The sequence below is a fragment of the Aotus nancymaae genome, unplaced genomic scaffold (genome assembly GCF_030222135.1).
Source record: "Aotus nancymaae isolate 86718 unplaced genomic scaffold, 86718_ANA_hifiasm-v0.15.2.pri h1tg000014l, whole genome shotgun sequence".
Lineage (NCBI taxonomy): Eukaryota > Metazoa > Chordata > Mammalia > Primates > Aotidae > Aotus > Aotus nancymaae.
This window is the reverse complement of record NW_026988425.1, coordinates 49,970,260-49,993,695: the sequence shown is the minus strand read 5'-3', so window position 1 is coordinate 49,993,695 and position 23,436 is coordinate 49,970,260. Positions and strand designations below refer to the sequence as shown.

The window sequence follows — 23,436 nt, the reverse complement described above, 5'->3', positions numbered from 1 at the left end:
TTCTGTGATGTAAATACTCCAATTTACATCACAGAAATCAGCAAAGGCCAATTTCAGTCTACCAGTGTGACTGCTGAGTTGGAAAGAGATGAACAGTAGTACACGCCATTGTGTAGTATTTCCACCATACAGATGCAACAGCCATAACCTCAGGAGCATAGATATTAATAAAGTGTAACGAAATAATTAAGAAGCCAGCCATTTCTTCTTAGCTCTGCCAAAGCCTGGTCTGTTTTGACGCCAGACCACGTTAAAAGACGATGTTGGGCACCAAACATGGAAAAGGATTTGTGGTAAAGGTCCAGGGCTTGCCCTGGTCTTGCTCAGTCGATGAAGTACAGCGGTTTTTTTCTGACTGTAAAATTCAAAATGAGGCTCAAGGTATTCATTTCGTCTCCACCAGAGGAGGCAGACTGAGTGGCAAGGTTTTTGTTGAACTTGAATCAGAAGATGAAGTCAAACTGGCCCTGAAAAAAGAGAAACTATGGGACATAGATTTGTTGAAGTATGCAAGTCAAACCACGTTGAAATGGATTAGGTCTTGAAGCATACTGGTCCAAATAGTCCTGAGATGCCCAGTGATGGCTTAGAGGACTTCCCTTTGGATGCAACAAGGAAGAAATTGTTCAGTTCTTCTCAGGGTTGGAAATCATGCCAAATAGGATAACATTGCTGGTGGGCTTCCAGGGGAGGAGCACAGGGGAGGCCTTCGTGCAGTTTGCTTCACAGGAAATAGCTGAAAAGGCTCCAAAGAAACACAAGGAAAGAATAGGGCACAGGTATATTGAAATCTTTAGAGCAGCAGGGCTGAAGTTGGAACTCACTATGATCCACCGTGAAAGCTTATGACCATGCAGCGGCCAGGTCCCATGACAGAGCTGGGTCTGGCAGAGGGTTTAACAGCATTGGCAGAGAAGCTGGCTTTGAGAGGATGAGGCATGGTGCTTATGGTGGAGGATATGGAACCTATGACCACTATAATGGCTATGGCTATGGATTTGGCTCAGATAGATTTAGAAGAGACCTCAATTATTGTTTTTCAGGAATGTCTGATCACAAATATGGGGATGGTGGCTCTACTTTCCAGAGCACAATGGGACATATGTGTGGATTACCTTACAGAGCTACCGAGAATGACATTTGTAATTTTTTTTTCACCACTCAATCCTGTGAGGATACACATTGAAATTGGTCCTGATGGCAGAGTAACTGGTGAAGCAGATGTTGAGTTTGCAACTCATGAAGATGCTGTGGCAGCTGTGTCAAAAGGCAAAGCAAACATCCAACACAGCTATGTAGAACTCTTCTTGTATTCTACAGCAGGAGCCAGCGGCAGTGCTTACAGTAGCCAATAATGTGGGGCGTGGGCGTGTGAAACCAGTCCAGTTACAGTGGCCTAGCCAGCCAGCAGCTGAGTGGTAGTTATGGAGGCGGGTATGGAGGCCAGAGCAGCATGAGTGATATGACCAAGTTTTATAAGAAAACTGCAATTTTCAACCAAACATTGCAAAGTAGCCACAGAGCAGTGAACAGCAGCTACTACAGTAATGGAAGCCATGCATCTATAGGCATGAATGGAATGGGAGGGATGTCTAGCATGTCCAGTATGAGTGGTAGATGGGGAATATAATTGATCACTGACTCTTGGTCAGTTTTTTTTTTTTTTTTAAGAAAAACCCAAAACTACGGTTTAACAGTTTCTGCAACACAAGCTTATGATTTATGCTTACTCTCTAAGTGGAAATTAGGATTGTTATGAAGACTGAAGGCTCAGTATTTTTGAACACAATACTCATCTAGGATGTAACAGTGAAGCTGAGTAAACTATAACTGTTAAGTTCCAGCTTTGCTCAAGTTAGTTATATTATAGGATGCTCTTAAGCACTAAGTGTGTTGAGGTAAAAGCAGTTGAATTATGTTCAGTGTTGCCCTTTGCTGTGTTACATTGAACACTGTAGATGAATACTGAAAGACATATGGTTTGGGAGTTGAACAATGAGAACACATGGATACAGGGAGGGGAACATCACACACTGGAGCCTGTCAGGGGGTGGGGGGCTAGGGGAGGAATAGCATTAGGAGAAATACCTAATGTAGATGACGGGGTGAGGGATGCAGCCAACCACCATGGCAAGTGTACACCAACAAACCCACATGTTCTGCACACGTACCCCAGAACTTAAAGTACAATTTAAAAAAATAATAATTAAAAAAAAACACTTTTTTTTTTTTTTGTAAAACTCAATATAGGAGCTGCGTCTGTCTATAATTAAAGTAAAACATTTTGGCATGTTTGTTAATTCTAGTTTTATTTAATAATCTGTAAGGTTATTAATATAACATAAACTTATGTAAGGCACATAAGTTTATTTATATATATATATTATGTGTGTGCATATATATATACACATAATATAATATAACATAATATAAACTTATGTAAGGCACATAAGTTTATTTATATATATATATTATGTGTGTGTATATATATATATATACATAATATAATATAACATAATATAAACTTATGTAAGGCACATAAGTTTAAGCTTTTTTTTAAGTTAATGGGAAAAATTTGAGATGCAATACCAATACTTTAGGATTTTGGTCTTGGTATTTGTATGAAATTCTGAGGCCTTGATTTCAATCTTTTATTGTATTGTGATTTCCTTTTAGGTATGTTGCGCTAAGTAAAACTTGTTAAAGAAAGCCTCCTTTTTAAAAAAATTAAGAATAAATGAGTTTTGGGTACTTACTACTTTTTAAAATACAATTTTTTTAATTAAGTTATATAATTTTTATTAATGACCATACTTCAACCTGTTCACTAAATTCCAGAAAATTTACCAATCAGCCCTCGTAAGTGGATATAAAAGCTGGCTCCAGGATACTGTAGCTTCCTGAGCCCCACACTCTCCTGGTTCTCCTCCTGCCTCACCGGTGTCTTTCCAGTCCCTTTACCTAGGCTCTCGCTGACCTCTCTATGATAGAGAGTGCCCCAAGGCTTAGACAGAAGGAATGGAGGGAGAAGAGGGAAGAGAGAGAGAGACAAAAATCTACAAATGACTGTTTTTACTTTTGGCATATTTGTATTTTATGACATTTTAAAAAACACAACTTTACTGTTTAGCTATAAATTACATAATCTATGTAGTGATATGGCATCTCGAGCTGTGCTGTCCAATGCAGTATCGCTAGGCACAGGTGACTACTGAGCAACTGAAGTGTGACAAGTCCAATCTGAGATGTGCTGGAAATCCAATACATATCAGACTTTGAAGAGGAACACAAAAAAAGAATGGAAAATTCATATTAATAATACTGAGCATAATAAAAATAACATGTTGCGTTAAATGATATGTATCATTATAGTTAATTTTATCTTTTTATTTTTTAAAAATGAGGCTCACATTGTATTTTTTTTTAATATGGAATCTCACTTTGTCACCCTAGCTGGAGTGCAGTGGTATGATCTTGGTTCACTGCAACCTCTGCCTCCAAGGTTCAAGCGATTCTCCTGACTCAGCCTCCTGAGTAGCTGGAATTACAGGCGCTCACCACCATGCTGGGGTAAATTTTGTATGTTTAGTACAGACAGGGTTTCGCCATGTGGCCAGGCTGGTCTTGAATTCCTGACCTCATGTGATCCAGCAGCCTTAGCCACTCAAAGTGCTGGGATTACAGGCGTGAGCCACCACGCCCGGCCTCACACTGTGTTTCTGTTGGATGGCGCAGCTCAAGATCTTTACTCCAGACTTGCCTCTACCTCTCTCCTCCCCTACTCTGCCCCTGAACATCTTCAGCTGCGCTATACTACTTTTTGGTGTTAAGTCAAAGATTATTTTCCTGGCCCAGCTCAAATGGACATTGCAAATATATTACTATTTCTTTAAACTTCTGACTCCTTCCGTCTTCCTTCAATTTAATAATTATTAAATTACTGCAATTAATAATTATAGCAGGAACTAATTACACAGCAATCTGCCAATTAATAATTACAGCTCTATGAAAACTATAAGAATCACTGGCAGCCTTTTCATCCAGGTTCCTGATCTGAACCACAAAACACAGAAAAAAATTTAAGTGACTATCCTATTTTACCAAGAATGGAACATAATTAATACTAATCTAGAGGTAGAGAAGAGAAGTTCATTCCTATCACATACAATACATACTATATACAATGGATACCTTTAGGACATCAAGCTTCTTGCACAGAGCCCTGGATGAGAAGGGTCAGTTGATGTGGAAATCCAAAAGGGCAGATGGAATTACTGAACGTTGAGCAACTAACTGCAAGATCCTTGAAATACATTTGTTGTCTTATAAGCAGACATCCTGATGGATAACACTCTCAGATTACTAAATTCTGGTTTGTTTTCAAAAAAAATCTCTATACTGTACAGTTATGCCTTCTGCAGTGCTCAGCTCCAACTCTATACCTTCAAGAAGGAACAATCCCATTTCCAGGGCTTGGGAGCTTAATAGGCTAATCACAGAATATGGTTGTAGTTATAGTAATTTAACAGGGAAAGCTGCAGTAAAATGCCCAAACTTCTGTGCACACAAGTTCATGTCCCTAAGAACAGTGATGTGAATAAGAAACTTTAAAATGCAGTTTCTGAAGTCTCCTTTTCTGAAATATAATAGAATTACATGACAATTTTCCGAAGAAAATACTCACAAGCAGACTCCATAACATATTCATGCCAAGCACTAAAGCAGTACCATGCTTTCTGGAAAATCTACCAGCCTTTCAAGCATTCGCCTCATTAATCTTCAAAAACATTTTTTTAAGACCATGAAGAGAAAGTATTATTTCCATTTCATCATATAATTGAGCATAGCTCACAAACAGTTTTTCCATATCACTGTAATAAAAACAGAAACCATGAAGAACCCAGACACAGTTAGCAGTTGTTCATTTCTTTCTTTCTTCATTGTTTTATTATTAGCTGAAAACCAGTCAGTTTGCTACAGAACTTGGCTATTCAAACTGTGGCCATGATCAGTCACATGGGCATTAACTGGAAACTTGTGGAGAAATGCAGATTCTGGCCAGATGTGGTGGCTCATGCCTGTAACCCCAGCATTTTGGGAGGCTGAGGTGAGAGTATTGCTTAGTGCCAAGAGTTTGAGATCACCTTGGGCAGCATGGTGAGACCCCATCTCTACAAAAAAAACAAACCAAAAAATTAAATGAAAAATTAGGCTGGGCGCAATGGCTCATGCCTGTAATCCCAGCACTTTGAGAGGCTGAGGCAGGTGGATCACTTGAAGTCAGGAGTTCCAGACCAGCCTGGTCAACATGGTGAAACCCCATCTCTACTAAAAATACAAAAATTAGCTGGGCATTGGCACATGTCTATATTCCCAGCTACTCAGAAGGCTGAGGCACAATAATCATTTGAATCTGGGAGGCAGAGGTTGCAGTGAGTGGAGATCATGCCACTGCACCCCAGTCTGGGTGACAGAGTGAGACTCTATCACAAAAAAAAAAAAAAAAAAAAAAAAAATTAGCTGATACTGGTGGCATGCATCTGTAGTCTCAGTACTCAGGAGGCTGAGGAGGAAGGATCACTTGAGACCAGGAGTTTGAGGTTATGATTGTGCCACTGCACTCCAGTCTGGGCAACAGAGTAAGACCCTGTCTCTAAAAGAAAAATAAACAAATAAAAAAGAAATGCAGCTCCCTAGGCTTTTTTGGACCTGCAACTCAATTCAGAGTTCTCCCTCTGCCCAATCCTGCTCCCGCCCCTTCCCATTCACAGGCATTGATAAACACACTGTGCCTCCAAAGCCCAAAAGTAAAGCAAGCACAGGAAATTGCCACAATACAAGGGGAAGTCTTCTATGCAGCTTGGCATTTGGCAATATATTAGACCTAAATATTTGTTGAATTAATGTATAGACCAATTGCTGTGTCTTGCAAACCTCACAGCAATCTTTCATATCCAAATTTGTATCTCTTCTACAGCCATGTTTCTCAACATAAAAAATTCACTCTCACTTTTTATCAACATAAAAATCTGACTCACTCCCACTCTCAGAGATAGCGCATAGTCAGTGACTTTCTCCAGTTGAAAATCTCTGACTTACTGAAGACAGAGTCAGTTCTCTGGTATCCCATGAGACCGAGAAGATGTAGTTTAACATGACTGCATAATTTGTTTTGGGAATGTAATAGGCTTATTGGGTTTTGATTTTAAATAAAGAAATTTTTATTTTTGGTGAGTCACATTCAACCTTCTGTCTCTTGTTAATCTATAGACAAGATGTGCAACCTGCACAATTGTGTCACTTGGAGCCTTACACTGAGAAGGTCCCTGAATTCAGTTTAATGCCTCACTATTGCTGTCTTGAAATTATTGTTTCTAAGCCCAAGTTCCTTATTTTCATTTTGCAATAAGCTCCACAACTTATAAAGCCAGTCCTGTCCACAGGTTTGGTTCTTAATGAGGGGTGCTAATCAGAATCATTTAATTCCTTTCCCAAATACACATGGCACCCATCACTAAGATTCATCATTGCAGTTTGCATTACTTGGTCTCTACAGTCAGATAAATTTTCTGAGATCCCTAGGCTTTCTTCTCTGGTCACATCCTAGCTCTCCCTCAGCTTTCTTTACTGGCATAAAGGGTGGAAGCTAAGCCCACAGCAGTGCATAGAATGTAACATAAGCACCTAGGGGATCCTGGCACAAGCAGCCAGCTACCATTTATTGGGCACCCACATATGAACATGCTAGTACCACACAGTCCCTTCTCATGAAAGGCTCACAGTCTCAGCAGGATGTGAAACATACTTACTATCAAATCTAAGTGAGCCAGTAGGGAAGCCTTCCTAGAGTGATGGGTCTCAAACAGAATTTCAGAAGAGGAAGAACCTGTGGCTCCACAGAGTCAGAGCATTTTGGGTAAAGGACTGACAGGTGCTACATCCCAGAGCACAGCAGAGAAGGAGTGTTTGAGGAGCAGAGGAGGGTTTTTGCCAAGCCAGAGCAGTCAGCTTATTGTTAGCTATGTTGAAAAGGTCCTCCCATAGCTCACGTGCTGGATGACTGGGTCCCATAAATCAAATGAAAATTAGGAACCATTTGAACCTCAAAGAAAGGAACAACAGCATCAAAATGGTATTTGGGAAGGATAATTCACTGGGAATTCACCCTAGAAGCAGAACTCACTATTCTTTCTTTCTTCAAATAGTTCTTGAAATTCATCTTCTTGTGACACTCCCTCACTTAATGAACATGGAATGAATCGTGCTTACAATGGTACTGATGTGGTGCAGGTAGGCTCTTCAGTGGGCACTGAGCTAAGTACTTGGAAAGGCTGACTGTGACGAGAGTTCTGCCAGTACGGCTGCCTCAGTGCAGTGCCAGGCTTTCCCACGTGTGTTAGTCCATTCTTGCATTGCTATAAAGAAATGCCCGAGGCTGGGTAAAGAAAAGAGGTTTTATTGGCTCATGGTTCTGCAGGCTGTACAGGAAGTATAGCAGCATCTGCTTCTGGGGAAGCCTCCTTGGCGAAGGCAGACCAGGTGAGAGAGATAGTGAGGGTGAGGTGCCATACACTTAACTAGGTCTCATGAGAACTCAGTATTAGGAAGACAGCACAAAACCATGAGGGATCCACCCCCATGATCCAAACACCTCCCACCAGGCCCCACCTCCAACACTGGGGATTAAATTTCAAAATGAGATTTGGGCAGGGACAAATATCCAAACTATATCACCACATGGGAACTAAAGCATCTATTTCCCTGAACAACACAGAGTGCAAAAGCCACCTACCTACCTTCTCAGGAGAGGATGACAGAATCAATGCCAAAGTTTATAAAAATCAAAACCCCTACCAGAAAGGGGCTTTGTCCCTGAGACTAACCACTGCCTCTGACACAGAGCGGCCCCAAAGCTGGGAAAAGGGATACATCACGGTGTTAGTCCGTTTTCACATTACTATAAGATACTGCCTGAGACTGAGTAATTTATAAAGAAAAGAGGTATAATTCACTCACAGTCCCACATGGCTGGGGCATTAAAAAACTTATAATCATAGTGGAAGGGGAAGGAAGGCATATTACATGGTGGCAGAAGAGAGTGTGCTAGAGGGATGGAGAGAAGTGCCACACTTTAAAACCATCAGCTCTCATGAGAACTCACTATCATGAGAACAGCAGGGGAGAAACATGCCTGTCTCCCACCAGGCCCCTCCTCCGACATGTGGGAGCTACAGTGTGAGATGAGATTTGGGTGGGAAGAGAGCCAAAGCATATCAACACTGATAACTGCAATTTTTTTTTTTTTGAGACGGAGTTTCCCTCTTGTTGCCCAGGCTGGAGTGCAATGGTGCGATCTTGGCTCTCTGCAACCTCCGCCTCCCAGGTTCAAGCAATTCTCCTGCCTCAGCCTTCCCGAGTAGCTGGGATGACAGGCATGTGCCACCACATCCGGCTAATTTGGTATTTTTAGTAGAGACAGGGTTTCACCATGTTGGCCAGGCTGGTCTTGAACTCCCAACCTCAGGTGATCCAGCTGCCTCAGCCTCCCAAAGTGCTGGGATTACAAGCATGAGCCACTGCACCCAGCCAACTGCAATCTTTTCCTTCATTCCTTGGAAGTCTGCAGGATATGTGAGGCAAAAGGGAAGAGTGAGTTAATTTGCTAAAAGTAAAGCCTGTCATAGAATGGAATGAGAGCTGATTTAAAACATATGCTTACTCTGTATTTATTCTAAGTGTCCAAAGGAGCAGATAAAAATAAATCAAGGTCTAGGTCTAGGTAGTATGGAAGCACTGGATCCAAACATGGCCTGCACTATTATTGGCATGCTTATTGTAGTCCATAACTGCAAATCAGTCTTGGCCAAGTAGAGCTAAAGCCAGAGAGCACAGGACTTATATTGCAATTTATCAAAGAATTTTGGAAAAATCAAAAGACAGTTGACACAGATGGCCATTACATCTTGCCATATGGATAAACTAAAAAACCAAAAGATATGTATGCACACAGAAGGTATTCTGAAGACACTAAGAATATAAACATTAACCAAGTTGGGAAGAAGCTTTCTTTCTTGGCAGATTATGTGTACTCTTCATTTTGTTACCGTTGTGTGTTGTGGTGGTTTTTTTGTGAGAAACAATTCTATAAGATTCTACATTAGGCCAGGTGTGGTGGCTCCCGCCTATAATCCCAGCACTTTGGGAGGCCGAGGCAGGCAGATCATGAGGTCAAGAGATCGAGACCATCCTGGAAAACATGGTGAAACCCTGTCTCTACTAAAAATGCAAAAACTAGCCAGGCTTGGTGGTGCACACCTGTAGTCCCACCTACTTGGGAGGCTGAGGTAGAAGAATCACTTGAACCTGGGAGGTGGAGGTTGCAGTGAGCCAAGGTTGTGCCACTGTGCTCCAGCCTGGCGACAGAGTAAGACCCCGTCTCAAAAAAAAAAAAAAAAGATTCTACATTAACTACAATGAGGACGTATTTGTGTTCTGATTTTCTAATATAGCCTTTATCTTGAAGATTACTTATAGTTGCATTTGTGGAAAATATCTTGCCAATTCTAGATCATAGAACATTGAATTCAGACTTTGGCTTGGAATGTAGAAACCTGCAAGAGAATGTCACTTTCACATTAACAACAAAAGCCAGATCATATACACATGTAGTTTAGTGGCCTGTGTTCCTCTGAGTAGTCATGCCCCAAACAGGGTGACTATAGTGTACACTGAGGGTGGCCAGGTCGTGGGAACAGGAGCTCTCAGCCTTGACAAAGACTCCCTTCCCCAGGACAGCACAGCAGCAGCAAGGCTACTGGCTCCAAAAGCACTGCCTGTGGAGGCTGAGAGCACCACATCTAACTTAGCGATAAGCAGTGTTGACAGGCAATTGATAACTGAAGAGTTTCCCCAGGCTTTGGTGGTGCTTATGACCCTGGAACCTCAGCACAAGTGTGAGCGTGTGACAAGGTAAGGGGTTCCCTGCTAATGACTGAGATCAAACTTCCAGCTATTCCAGCAGGAAGGGGACTGTCAGATTCAAGTTGAATTTTTAATGCTGTGACATTATTACATTCAAGACATGTGGGATAGGATTCATACCCATACCTTTGTTCTACATTGTATATCATTCATGCAATAATTTGCATTCTGTGGTAGACAGCTTCTAAAATGTCTCCCAGTTCGTGCTCTCTTGAGTGTAGGATGAAACTAATGAGTCACTTCTAACAAACAGAGTACAGCAAAAGTAATGGAATGTCACTTCTGAAATCAGGTTAGGAGACTGGAACATCGATCCTTCTCACCTTCCCTCCAGCCCTCTCACTCGCCTGCTCTGATGAAGTCAGCTACCTTGCTGTAAACTGCACTGGAGAGAGGCACTTACGGTAAGGAACTCAAGGCAGCCTTTGGTCAACAGCTCACGAGAAACTGAGACCTTTAGTCCAATAACCCAAAGGAATTGAACCTTGCCAACAACTCCAAGTAAGCTTGGAAACAGATCCTTTCCCAGTTAAGCCCTGAGATGGCTGCATCCTAGCCAATACCTTGATTGTATCGTGTGAGGGACCTAGAACCAGACCACCTAGCTAAGCCAAGCCCAGGTTCCTAATGCACAGAAAGGGGATCATATATCCTACATAATAACATACGTAGTTTTCTGCCACTTCGCTTTGGGGTAATTTATTATGCAGCGAAGGGTAACTAAAACAAATTTCAAGAAAGCAGAAAATAAGCAGAAGGTGTTACTATACATCTATCTAAACATGCTGTCTATATCTAAAGTCTAACCAGTGGTTCTTGAGCAGGGGTGCACATCAGAATAACCCAAGGCTAAGGGGAATGTTAGAAGGAAGAAACATAATGGAAAAGGTAAAGCAGGGTCAAATAAAAGAAGGAAGGTAAAGTCCATTTCAGGGAGTTCAGTACCTGAGCCTCTGGTTCAGTCTTTGGCAGGGAGGGCTGTGAGGGCCACTATCCCAAAATTTGGTCTCCAAATCTTTTTTCTATAAAAGGGCTCTGGCTTGCCACATTTTTTACATAGTCCCTGAGAAGCCTTTGGTTTCCTGCTCCTATTACCATTTGAATTTGGTTCGTAAATTGCATTGAAGACAAACAGTGCAGAGGTTCACCATTGGAATGTCATCAGAATCTTATCCCCAGTCCTTAATCCTAGGCAGGTTTAACAGTTGGATTAGGGGAAAATGGTTCCAACTGGATCCTGCTGAAGCCCACAGAACATTCCACGTTTAATTCATTTGTTCTGCGCTGGCAGAGCTTATGACAGTTCACAGCAGTCCCAACAAAGTGAAATGACCCATTTCATGTGTGAAGTGTTTTCCCAACTCCTTCCACTTCAAACCCATCAGCTAGTCAAATGAGTGAAATTTCATTTTTAGTCATGTCACTTATTTCTCAAAATTCACAAGAAGACTTCAAGCCATTCCCAGAAAGGCTTAGCTTGATTTAAGATTCCAAATCTCTGGAAAAGGTAAACATCAGTGAGGAGAAAAAAAGGATATATGATCTGATAGGTTCTTTTAGACTATGTTGACCTTTACAGAACAAGGGCTTTTGGTCAAAGAAAAAATAGGAAATAAACTATATTCTTCTCAGCTGACAGAGAAAGAATTTACACAGTCTTGGGAAGCTCACTGGAACATGCTCAGAAGGCCTAAAATGGAGATGCCAAAGACACAAACTGCTAAACTCTAGATGTGATGTAGACACTGTTTATGATGTAAAAGAATACTGAATCTCATCAAACCTAAGACCTTTTGATGCTGGTACTTTCTTGACTTTACACAAGTATCAAAAGAAGCTTTTATAGAACTAGATCACAAACTGTTACCTGACACTACAATTGTAGGACATGAATTGTAAAATGCATCCTGCTTTCAGAGATGTTAAAATGAGAGAAAATGTGCATCCTAGAATAGATGACAGTAGTTTGGCCCTTGACAATATAAGTGATTTCCTACTTGAGGAGTCTGGTTCCTGGCCAAAAAACCCATGTGATTTTTCATACCTGATCATAGGCAATTACAAACACTTTCTCTGGAAGGCCTCACCGGTGAAAGCTGCTCTCTCCACATCAGACTTAGTGGCACTGCTGATGCATTGCAGTCTCTGGAAGCTGTTACAGTCCCCTGGCCCACCATGACCTTATACATAGCTACATTGCTGGCCCAGTTGCCTCCATTTAGAGGTATCCTTATCAGAAAAACTCAAAGGCCAAGGATGGATCCAAGATAGCCAATTAGGAGCAGCTGAGGATTGCAGCTCCCAGCGAAAGCCGAGGGCGAGCAGATGCCACATTTCCAGACGGATTTTTATTGCCCACAGACCAGGAGATTCCCAGGTGGAGGAGCCCCAATAGCATGGCTGTTTTGGCCGGCACCCCGGCATGGTCGATCTCCATACAAAATACATGGGTCCAAGCACCATTTTAGCTGGCAATTGGAGCTTGGGGAAGACAGAGTTGTCCATTCAACTGATAGAAAAGGGGATCAGGGAGCCAGGCCAGGAGATTCCTGGGAAAAAAAGCACCACGAATCTCAGCGCAGCTGTTTCAGCCGGCGCAGTGGGTCGCCACACGGGAAATCACACAGATCCCGGCGCCTTTTCAAAAGGTGACTGGAACACCTGGGAGACAAAAAAAAAGAAAGGCTCTGAGGCAGGGAGCCAGGTGATCAGGCTCGGCTGGTCCCACCCCTACAAAAAAAAAAAATCGGGAACGCTCTGGATTGAGAGTTTCACAGCAAGCACAGCTGAACCCAGGACGGTCCTCTGGATGGTCCAGCTCTGTGGCGGAGGGGCGTCTGCCATTACTGAGGCACTCCATCACTACGGAAGTAGTCAGCCATTGCTGAGGCAGCCTGTCATTACAGAGGTGGGCCACCATTGCCGAGGCAGTTCTAACTACACCCGTATAAACAGGACTGCAGGGAAGTTCACATGGCAGCCGGGTGGAACCCACAGCAGCTCAGCAAAGCCTCTGCAGGCAGACAGTGACTAGGCTGACTCCTCGCTGGGCAGGGCAGCCCTGAAAAACGCCAGCAGCACAACAGAAACTCATAAATAAAGCCCTAACTCCCCGGGACAGAGCACCTGGGGAAAAAAAAGGGGGGGGTTTATGAGTTCAGCTGCAGCAGACTTAAACGTACCTGCCCAACAACTCTGAATGAAGAATGGAGCTCACAGCTCAGCACTTGAGCTCCTATAAAGGACAGACTATCTCTTCAAGCAGCTCCCTGACCCCTGTATATCCAAAGAGTCACCTCATAAAGGAGAGCTCAGACTGACATCAGGTGGATATCTTTCAGGGACAAAGATAGCAGAAGAAACTGGCAACAACCCTTACTGTTCTGCAGCTGCTGCAGGTGATCCCCAGGCAAGCAGGGCCTGGAGTGGACCTCAGCAGTCCTACAGCAGAGGGGCCTGATTGGTAGAAGGAAAACTAAGAAACAGAAAGAAATAACTTTATCATCAACAAACTGGACGTCCACTCAGAGACCTAATCTGAAAGTCAACAACTACAAAGATGACAGGTGGATAAATACACAAAGATGGGAAGAAACCAGTGCAAAAGGGATGAAAACACCCAAAATCAGAACAACTCTCCTCCTACAAGGGATCACAACTCCTCACCAGCAAGGGAACAAGGCTGGAGAATGAGTGTGATGAATTGACAGAGTCAGGCTACAGAAGGTGGGTAATAAGAAACTTCCGTGAGCTAAAAGAACATGTTCTAACCCAATGCAAAGAAACTAAGAACCTTGAAAAAAGATTTGACTAAATGCTAACGAGAATAAACAACTTAGAGAGGAATATAAGTGAATTGACGGAGCTGAAAAACACAACACGAGAACTTCGCGAAGCATACACAAGTTTCAACAGCCGAACTGACCAAGCAGAAGAAAGGATATCAGAGGTCGAAGATCAACTCAATGAAATAAAACGAGAAGGCAAGATTAGAGAAAATAGGGTAAAAAGGAATGAACAAAGTCTCCAAGAAATATGGGACTATGTGAAAAGACCTAATCTACGTTTGATAGGTGTACCTGAATGTGGCAAAGAGAATTCATTCTCTTTGTCATTTCACCAGAGTAGGGTTCATTTTCCTAGTGAATTACATACACAGATGGGAAAATTAAAGGTTATTACTTAAGTAAGTGATCAGCATCATTCTCAGCACATATTTTATTCATAGTATCCACACTATGATAAACTGTACTTATTTTGGCACATATACATTCTAAATTCTACTTCAAATGATAGTGTTTTCTTTGTGGCACCATAGCAACAGTAATTCTGTCTATAAAAGTGAAATAAATTATTGGAACCAAACTTTCCACCTACCCTGATGACTGCTAGCCCAATAAAATATCTCAGCTCAAGAACAAACATGTTAAGATGAAATTGCCAGAACTTGCATTGAAACATTTAACTGGAATGAGCACACTGGGAGGTATTCTTAGCTGATTGGCATCAGTGGATTGTCATGAATAAATCTCCAGAGATGGAACACTAAGATTAATGAAACAATTGCTAGAGGAGGTATATAATAAGATGCCAAGAGGGTCAAATAACAAGCATCAATCACTCTCACTGTATGATATCCCAAGGGCAAACTGTATCATAATAGAGATTCAACCTCTAGAGTTGGCAAAATGGTCACTGACTTCTCAAGAATCAACTCTCTAAAATCAACAAAGCAGTTAATGCAATACCAGAATCAAGACCCGAGCATTTAAATCCAAGTGCACCAGCATTCAGTTATGATACCAAGCTTTCTTACACAGGGCTGCCTCTTAAAAATACTTTACGTAACTGTACAGACTGTACGACTTCATCAGATGGAGATGTGGGGGCAAAAATCTAGTTATCATCTTCCTTTTACACACAAGAAAATCTAGGCCTAAAGCAGGTGATTGACAGGCTAAGTACCACACAAGTCAGCCCCCAATACAGTGGTGGCAAAAATCTAGTTATCATCTTCCTTTTACACACAAGAAAATCTAGGCCTAAAGCAGGTGATTGACAGGCTAAGTACCACACAAGTCAGCAAATACAGTCAATGTTAAGGCTACTCCAACTAGTTTCAGGCTTACCTTGTTAAACAGAAGCAGCTTCTCCTCCTATCCATAAATTTTAAAATTATTTTAAAGTCCTTTATTTCTGTTGAAAATTATTTAATCTCCCACATGGTAAGCCCCATCCCAAAACTAAAACTAGGGGTGGGGCACCAAGATGGCCGAGAGAAGCCAGCACCAGAATGCAGCTCCCAGCGAATGAGACACAGAGGGCTGGAGGACTTCACAATTCCAAAGGAGGTGCCAGGTTATTTTCTGTGGGACTGATAGGGCTCTGAAAATAGGCCTAGGGAAGGAGCACAGGGTGAGAGCCACCCAGGGGGGCAAATCAAGATGGGAGGGGTGGGGTGGGGCGCAGGCGCATCCCCACCTGAAACGTCTGGCTCGGGAGAGTCTGGGGCCCCCTTGGTCCTCTGATTCAGATTCTGTGCTTACCTCATCCCTCCTGGAACCCACGGTCCACGAGAGCCCTGCCAGATGGTGGGGCGCCGTGGGTAGTTGATGCAAATCTGAGCTGCGGCAAGTTGTCGCAGGGACCTGGGAGGGAGTTTGGACTAACGCCAGCGGGAGGGACCATCCCACAAAGGGAGGCAGAGTTGAAAGCAGGGAAACAGACCATAAGGCCTGGCAGGCCCCACCTCCACAGAACTCAAACTGAAGCCCTCACTAGAGAGCTTGGCAGCAAATACACCAGCTTGACTCCAACCAGGAAGATCCCGCTGGGGAAAGAGAGACACCATTGGGAAGGTGGGGCCAATCTTACCTGAAAACAAACTCCAGGGAAGGACCACCCATCCAACAACCTAACTGAACCGGGGAGAGCCCAGCAATGCCCTCTACAGGCCAAAAAAGCTACAGCTCCAACCTCAACAGAAAAAACGGGGACTCCTCCTGAAATCACCAACTTCAAAGATTAAAGGGAAATAAATCCACAAAGATGAGGAAAAAACAGCACAAAAAGGATGAAACCATCAAAGAACAGAACACCTCTTCTCCTCCCAGGGATCACAACTCCTCACCATGAAGGGAACAAAAAAAGACAGAAAATGAATCTGACGAATTGACAGAAGCAGGCTTCAGAAGGTGGGTAATAACAAACTTCTCTGAGTTAAAAGACCATGTTCTAACCCAATGCAAAGAAACTAAGAACCTTGAAAAAAAGTTAGACAAAATGCTAACTAGAATAATCAGCTTAGAGAAGAACATAAACGACTTGATGGAGCTGAAAAACACAGCACGAGAACTTCGCAAGGCATACACAAGTTTCAACAGCCAAATTGATCAAGCAGAAGAAAGGATATCAGAGATAGAAGATCAAATCAATGAAATAAAATGAGAAGTCAAGATTAGAGAAAAAAGAGTGAATAAACATCAACAAAGCCTCCAAGAACTATGGGATTATGTGAAAAGACCTCATCTACGCTTGATTGGCATACCTGAATGTGACAGGGAGAATGAATCCAAGTTGGAAAACACTCTTCAAGATATTATCCAAGAGAACTTTCTCAACCTAACAAGGCAGGCCAACATTCAAATCCAGGAAATACAGAGAACACCACAAAGATATTCCTCAAGAAGAGCAACCTAAGGCACATAGTTGTCAGATTCACCAGAGTTGAAATGAAGGAAAAAATCCTAATGGCAGCCAGAGAGAAATGTCGAGTCACCCACAAAGGAAAGGCCATCAGACTCACAGCAGATCTCTTGGCAGAAATCCTGCAAGCTAGAAGGGAGTAGGGGCCAATATTCAACATCCTTAAAGAAAAGAACTTTCAACCTAGAATTTCAAATCTGGCCAAACTAAGCTTCATAAGTGAAGGAGAAATAAAATCCTTTATGGACAAGCAATTGCTGAGAGACTTCGTCACTATAAGACCTGCCTTACAAGAGCTACTGAAGGAAGTACTCAGCAGGGAAAGGAGTAACCAGTACCAGCCAGTGCAAAAACGTACCAAATGGCAAAGATCAATGATGCAATGAAGAAGCCACATCAACTAATGGGCAAAACAACCAGCCAGTAACAAAACGGCAGGATCAAATTCAAACATAACAATATTAATGTTGAATGTAAATGGCCTAAACACCTGAATCAAAAGACATAGACTGACAAACTGGATAAAAAGTCAAGACCCATTGGTGTGCTGTATTCAGGAGACCCATCTCACATGCAAAGACTCACATAGACTCAAAATAAAGAGACAGAAGATTTACCAAGCAAATGGAGAGCAAAAAAACAGCAGGAGTAGCAATCCTAGTCTCTGATAAAACGGGCTTTAAACGAACAAAGATCAAAAGAGACAAAGAAGGGCATTACATAATAGTAAAAGGATCAATGCAACAAGAAGAGCTAACTATCCTAAATATATATGCACCCAATACAGGAGCACCAAAAATACATAAAGCAAGTTCTTAAAGACCTACAAAGAGACTTAGACTCCTGCACAATAATAGGGGGAGACTTTAACACTCCACTGTCAATATTGGACAGATCAACAAGACAGAAAGTCAACAAGGATATCCAGGACTTGAATGCAGATTTGGACTAAGCCGACCTAATAGACATTTACAGGACACTCCACCCCAAATCCACAGAATACACATTCTTCTCAACACTACATTGCACTTACTCCAAAACTGACCACATAATTGGAAGTAAATCACTCCTTGGCAAATGCAAAAGAACGGAAATCATAACAAACAGTCTCTCAGACCACAGCACAATCATTAGAACTCAGGATTAAGAAAAGCACTCAAAGACGCACAATCACATGGAAACTGAACAACTTGCTCCTGAATGACGAATGGATAAACAATGAAATGAAGGCAGGAATAAAGATGTTCTTTGAAACCAACGAGAATGAAGACACAACGTACCAGATCCTACAGGACACATTTGAAGCAGTATCTAGAGGGAAATTTATAGCAGTAAGTGCCCATATGAGAAACAAGGAAAGATCTAAAATCGACACCCTATCGTCAAAATTGAAAGAGCTAGAGGAGCAAGGTCAAAAAACTCAAAAGCAAACAGAAGACAAGAAATAACTAAGATCAGAGCAGACCTGAAGGAGACAGAGACATGAAAAACCCTTCAAAAAGTCAATAAATCCAGGAGCTGGTTTTTCAAAAAGATCAACAAAATAGACTGCTAGCTAGACTAATAAAAAAGAAAAGAGAGAAGAATCAAATAGATGCAATAAAAAATGATAAAGGGGAGATCACCACCGATCTCTCAGAAATACAAACTACCATCAGAGATTACTACAAACAACTCTATGCACATAAACCAGTAAATCTAGAAGAAATGGATAAATTCTTAGACACTTGCACATTCCCAAGACTAAGCTGAAAAGAAGTTGAAACCCTGAATAGACCAATAACAAGGTCTGAAGTCGAGGCAGCAATTAATAGCCTACCAATCAAAAACAGTCCAGGTCCAGACGGGTTCACAGTCAAATTCTACCAGACATACAAAGAGGAACTGGTACCATTCCTGTTGAAACTACTCCAAACAATACAAAAAGAGGGGATCCTCCTTAACTCTATGAGACCAACATCATCCTGATACCAAAATCCAGCAGAGACACAACTAAAAAAGAAAACTACAAGCCAATATCCATGATGAACATTGATGCAAAAATCTTCAATAAAATACTAGCAAATACTAGCAAACCGAATCCAACAGCACATCAAAAAGCTTATCCACCATGATCAAGTAGGCTTCATCCCAGAGATGCGAGGCTGGTTCAACATATGCAAATCTATAAACGTAATTCAACACATAAACAGAACCAAAGACAAAAACCATGATTATCTCAATAGATGCAGAGAAAGCCTTCGACAAAATTCAACAGCTTTTTATGCTAAAAACTTTTATGCTAAAGTCTCTCAGCAATTGCTTGTCCATAAAACGTATCTCAAAACAATAAAAGCTATTTATTACAAACCCACAGCCAATATCATACTGAATGGGCAAAAATTAGAAGCATTCCCTTTAAAAACTGACACTAGACAAGGATGCCCTCTCTCACTACTCCTATTCAATATAGTATTTGGAAGTTATAGCCAGAGCAATTAGGCAAGAAAAAGAAATAAAGGGCATTCAATTAGGAAAAGAAGTCAAATTGTCCCTATATGCAGACAACATGATTGCATATTTAGAAGACCTCATTGTCTCAGCCAAAAACCTCCTTAACCTGATAAACAACTTCAGCAAAGTCTCAGGATACAAAATCAATATGCAGAAATCACAAGAATTTCTATACACCAATAACAGACAAACAGGGAGCCAAATCATGATCAAACTTCCATTCACAATTGCTATAAAGAAAATAAAATACCTAGGAATACAACTAACAAAGGAGGTAAAATATCTCTTTAAGGAGAACTACAAACCACTGATCAAGGAAATAAGAGAGGACACAAACAGATGGAAAAACATTCCATGCTCATGGTTAGGAAGAATCAATATTGTGAAAATGGCCATACTGTCCAAAGTAATTTATAGATTTAATGCTATCCCCATCAAGCTACCACTGACCTTCTTCAAAGAACTGGAAAAAAACACCTTAAACTTCATATGGAACCAAAAGAGAGCCCGCATAGCCAAGACAATCCTAAGCAAAAAGAACAAAGCTGGAGGCATCACGCTACCTGACTTCAAACTATACTACAAGGCTACAGTAATCAAAACAGCATGGTAATGGTACCAAAACAGAGATATAGACCAATGGAACAGAACAGAGACCTCAGAAGCAAAGCCACACATCTACAACTAGCTAATCTTTGATAAACTGGACAAAAGCAATGGGGAAAGGACTCCCTGTTTAATAAATGGTGTTGGGAAAACTGGCTAGCCATATGCACGAAGCTGAAACTGGACCCCTTCCTTACACCTTATACAAAAATTAACTCCAGATGGATTAAAGATTTAAACATAAGAACTAACATCATAAAAACCCTAGAACAAAACCTAGGCAAAATCATTCAGGACATAGGCATAGGCAAGGACTTCATGACTAAAACACCAAAAGCAATGGCAACAAAAGCCAAAATAGACAAATGGGATCTAATTAAACTTAAGAGCTTCTGCACAGCAAAAGAAACAACCATTAGAGTAAACCAGCAACCAACAGAATGGGAAAAAATTTTCATAATCTACCCATCAGACAAAGGGCTAATATCCAGAATCTACAAAGAACTAAAACTGATTTACAAGAAAAAAACAAACCCATTCAAAAGTGGGTGAAGGATATGAACAGACACTTTTCAAAAGAAGACAAATATGCAGCCAAGAAACATATGAAAAAATGCTCATCATCACTGGTCATTAGAGAAGTGCAAATCAAAACTACATTGAGATACCATCTCACGGTCAGTTAGAATGGGGATCATTAAAAAATCTGGAGACAACAGATGCTGGAGAGGATGTGGAGAAAAAGGAATACTTTCACACTGTTGGTGGGAGTGTAAATTAGTTCAACCATTATGGAAGACAATGTGGTGATTCCTCAAGGATCTAGAAATAGAAATTCCATTTGACCCAGCAATCCCATTACTGGATATATACCCAAAGGATTATAAATTGTTCTTTCATAAAGACACATGCACAGATATGTTCACTGCAGCGCTGTTTACGATAGCAAAGACCTGGAACCAACCCAAATGCCCATCAATGATAGACTGGACAAAAAAAATGTGGCACATATACACCATGGAATACTATGTAGCCATAAAAAAGGATGAGTTCGTGTCCTTTGTAGAGACATGGATGAACCTAGAAACCATCATTCTCAGCAAACTGACACAAGAACAGAAAACCAAACACTGCATGTTTTCACCCATAGGCGGGTAACGAACAAGGAGAACACTTGGGCACAGGAAAGGGAACAACACTCACAGGGCTAGGTGGGGGGGGGGGGTGTGGAGGGGAGGGACAGCAGGGGAGCCGGGGAGGATGGGGAGGGATGACACTGGGAGAAATGCCTGACGTAGGTGACGGGGGTAGGGTAGGGGGACGACAGAGACAGCAAACTACCATGGCATGTATGTACCTATTCAACAATCCTGCAGGATGCAGGACATGCACATGTACCCCAGAGCCCAAATACAATTTAAAAAAAAACCCAAAAACTAAAATCCAGTTTAAATATCCAAGACAGTAGGATAGTAAGTTCCTATGTTCAGGAGGAGAGAGAAAAGATTTTGTTTCTGAAAAGGAATCCCACAGAAATAGGAGACTCTAAATCCAGAAAACTCTGATGGAGACAAAAAAAAAAATATTTCAAGAAATATCCCACAGAAAAATACATTCCCAATGCCCTACTTTGATGATTTGATAAACATCCCCGAAATTACAACAAAATAATTAATGAATCACTTAGGTAAAGATCTAAGAACTGGGACGAATCTCATTGCTCACTTCAATGTCCAGCATCAGTGTCCCCACACGCCAACCCAGTGGTCCCGTCCCCTCCCGACATGGAATCCCTCACGTCACCATCTGTCTCTAGAACAGTGGTCAATATGCAGTTCTCTGCCCCTTTGGGTCTGTGAATGGATTTCAAGGAGGTTAAAGGTTAAAGCTCCCGCAATTTTATGTAAAACTTTGGTTCTATAATGTATGTATCCAAAGAGATCGAGAACTCCAATTCTAAGGCGAGAGCCTGAGGAAACCCTGCGGGGCCAGCCCAGCTGCGCCTTGCCGCACAGCGCCACTCACCTGGGTGTGGGCAGCCCAGACTCCCGGGGCAGAAGCCGCTCCATGACTCTCAGCTCAGTCCCCCAGTCCTACCGAGTCAACCTCTCGCTCCGCCCCCAGAGGGCTCCCGCGGCTGGTTTGGACAGCGGCAGGACTACCGGGTCAGGGCCGCCCGTGCGAGCCGCCTCCGCGAGCTCCGGACGCGGGCGGAAGCAGCTTGGCTCTCCACACACAGCCGGCCCGCCGGCCCCACGCGGCGTTCTCCCGCAGGGCCCGGGGACCTAGGCGTCCCTTCTGGATTGTTTCACGCAGGAGGTACTAGGTTCGCACTTGGGCGTGGGACGAAGAATCTAAAGCCAACAGTGAGCATAAGCAGATACTGGCAAGTCGGTGAAGTTTTTAGAAAATCCTGTAGAAAATGAACCACCACCCTATTTTCAATATACTAATAAATGGATGAAGGCCACATCAAACAAAAAATACCTGTTCCCAAGTTAGGGCACTAATGAGAGAGAACTGCGCAAACCAGCTCAAGTGTGAAGCTATGGGGAAGGTGCGAGGGGAAAACATTTGACCACTGCTGCTGTCCTATGTAATAGGAATGTTATCATGGCCAGACACTGTAGCACGTACCTGTAATCCAGCACTTTCAGATGCTGAGGTGGGAGGTTTGCTTGAGGCCAGGAGTTCGAGATCAGCCTGGCCAACACAAGACTCCGTCTCTATTAAATAAATAGGTGGAAATGTTGTAAATGCGAACAATGAAATCGGAAAAGACTTCTCTACTCCACTCCCAAGATCCCAGGGGACTGGTGGAATAGGTAGGTTATCCATTCTGTGTGAAATCAGGACCCCCCTGACTGCTTCCCCACTACATCATCATTCCCAAACTCTCACATATGTAGCTGGTGTTTGCGATTCCACGTTTTGAGCTTCCTTTTAGCTGAGGTCACAGCCTTTCACTCCTACTAAAATGCAAATAATTCAAGAAGAAAAGTTAAGCCTTATCAGTCACATCTCAACCTCTCTTTTCTCTTGAGAGCAGGCCTTGAAAGAGTTAGAAAAGGGCATTAGATTCTAAGGGCTGAGCAGAAAGGTACAAAAATGGAAGAGCTTGCAGAATCTGACGAAAGCTGACCTTGAGTTGCATTAACTATACCAAATGGACCCTTACAATGGTTAAACTTACAGGATTTGACTTTACGATGGTGTAAAAGCCATATGCATTCAGCAGAAATTGTACTGTGAATTTTGCTCTTTTCTCAGGCTAGCGATATGTGGTGCAGACCATGATGTGGGGCAGCAGCAGCCAGACGCAGCTTTCAGCCAGCCACGAGATCACAAAGGTAAACCATCCAAACTCGACAGCATTCTATGTGGATGCCCAAGTGCTTATTCTCGAGTCTCACCAGAAAAGAAATTGATTGCCCTGTCACTGTGGCATCCCTGTCATCCAGCAATTTTAGACGTTTCAAACATTCTTCAGCCCAGTATCCTTTCAGCTGTGTAGGTTAATGGTGAATGCCCATATACAACCAGTTTTTCACTTTCAGTACAGTTTTCAATAAATTAGATGAGCTAGTCAACACATTATGAAATAGGCTTTGTATAGATGATTTTGTCCAACTTTAGGCTAATTTAAGCATT

The 23,436-nt window shown here is 42.1% G+C and overlaps 1 pseudogene; it reads left to right on the top strand.

The window, feature by feature from the left end:
- The first annotated feature begins 260 nt into the window (after positions 1 to 260).
- Positions 261 to 1,630, top strand: LOC105720625 (heterogeneous nuclear ribonucleoprotein H-like; annotated as a pseudogene).
- Positions 1,631 to 23,436: the final 21,806 nt, after the last annotated feature.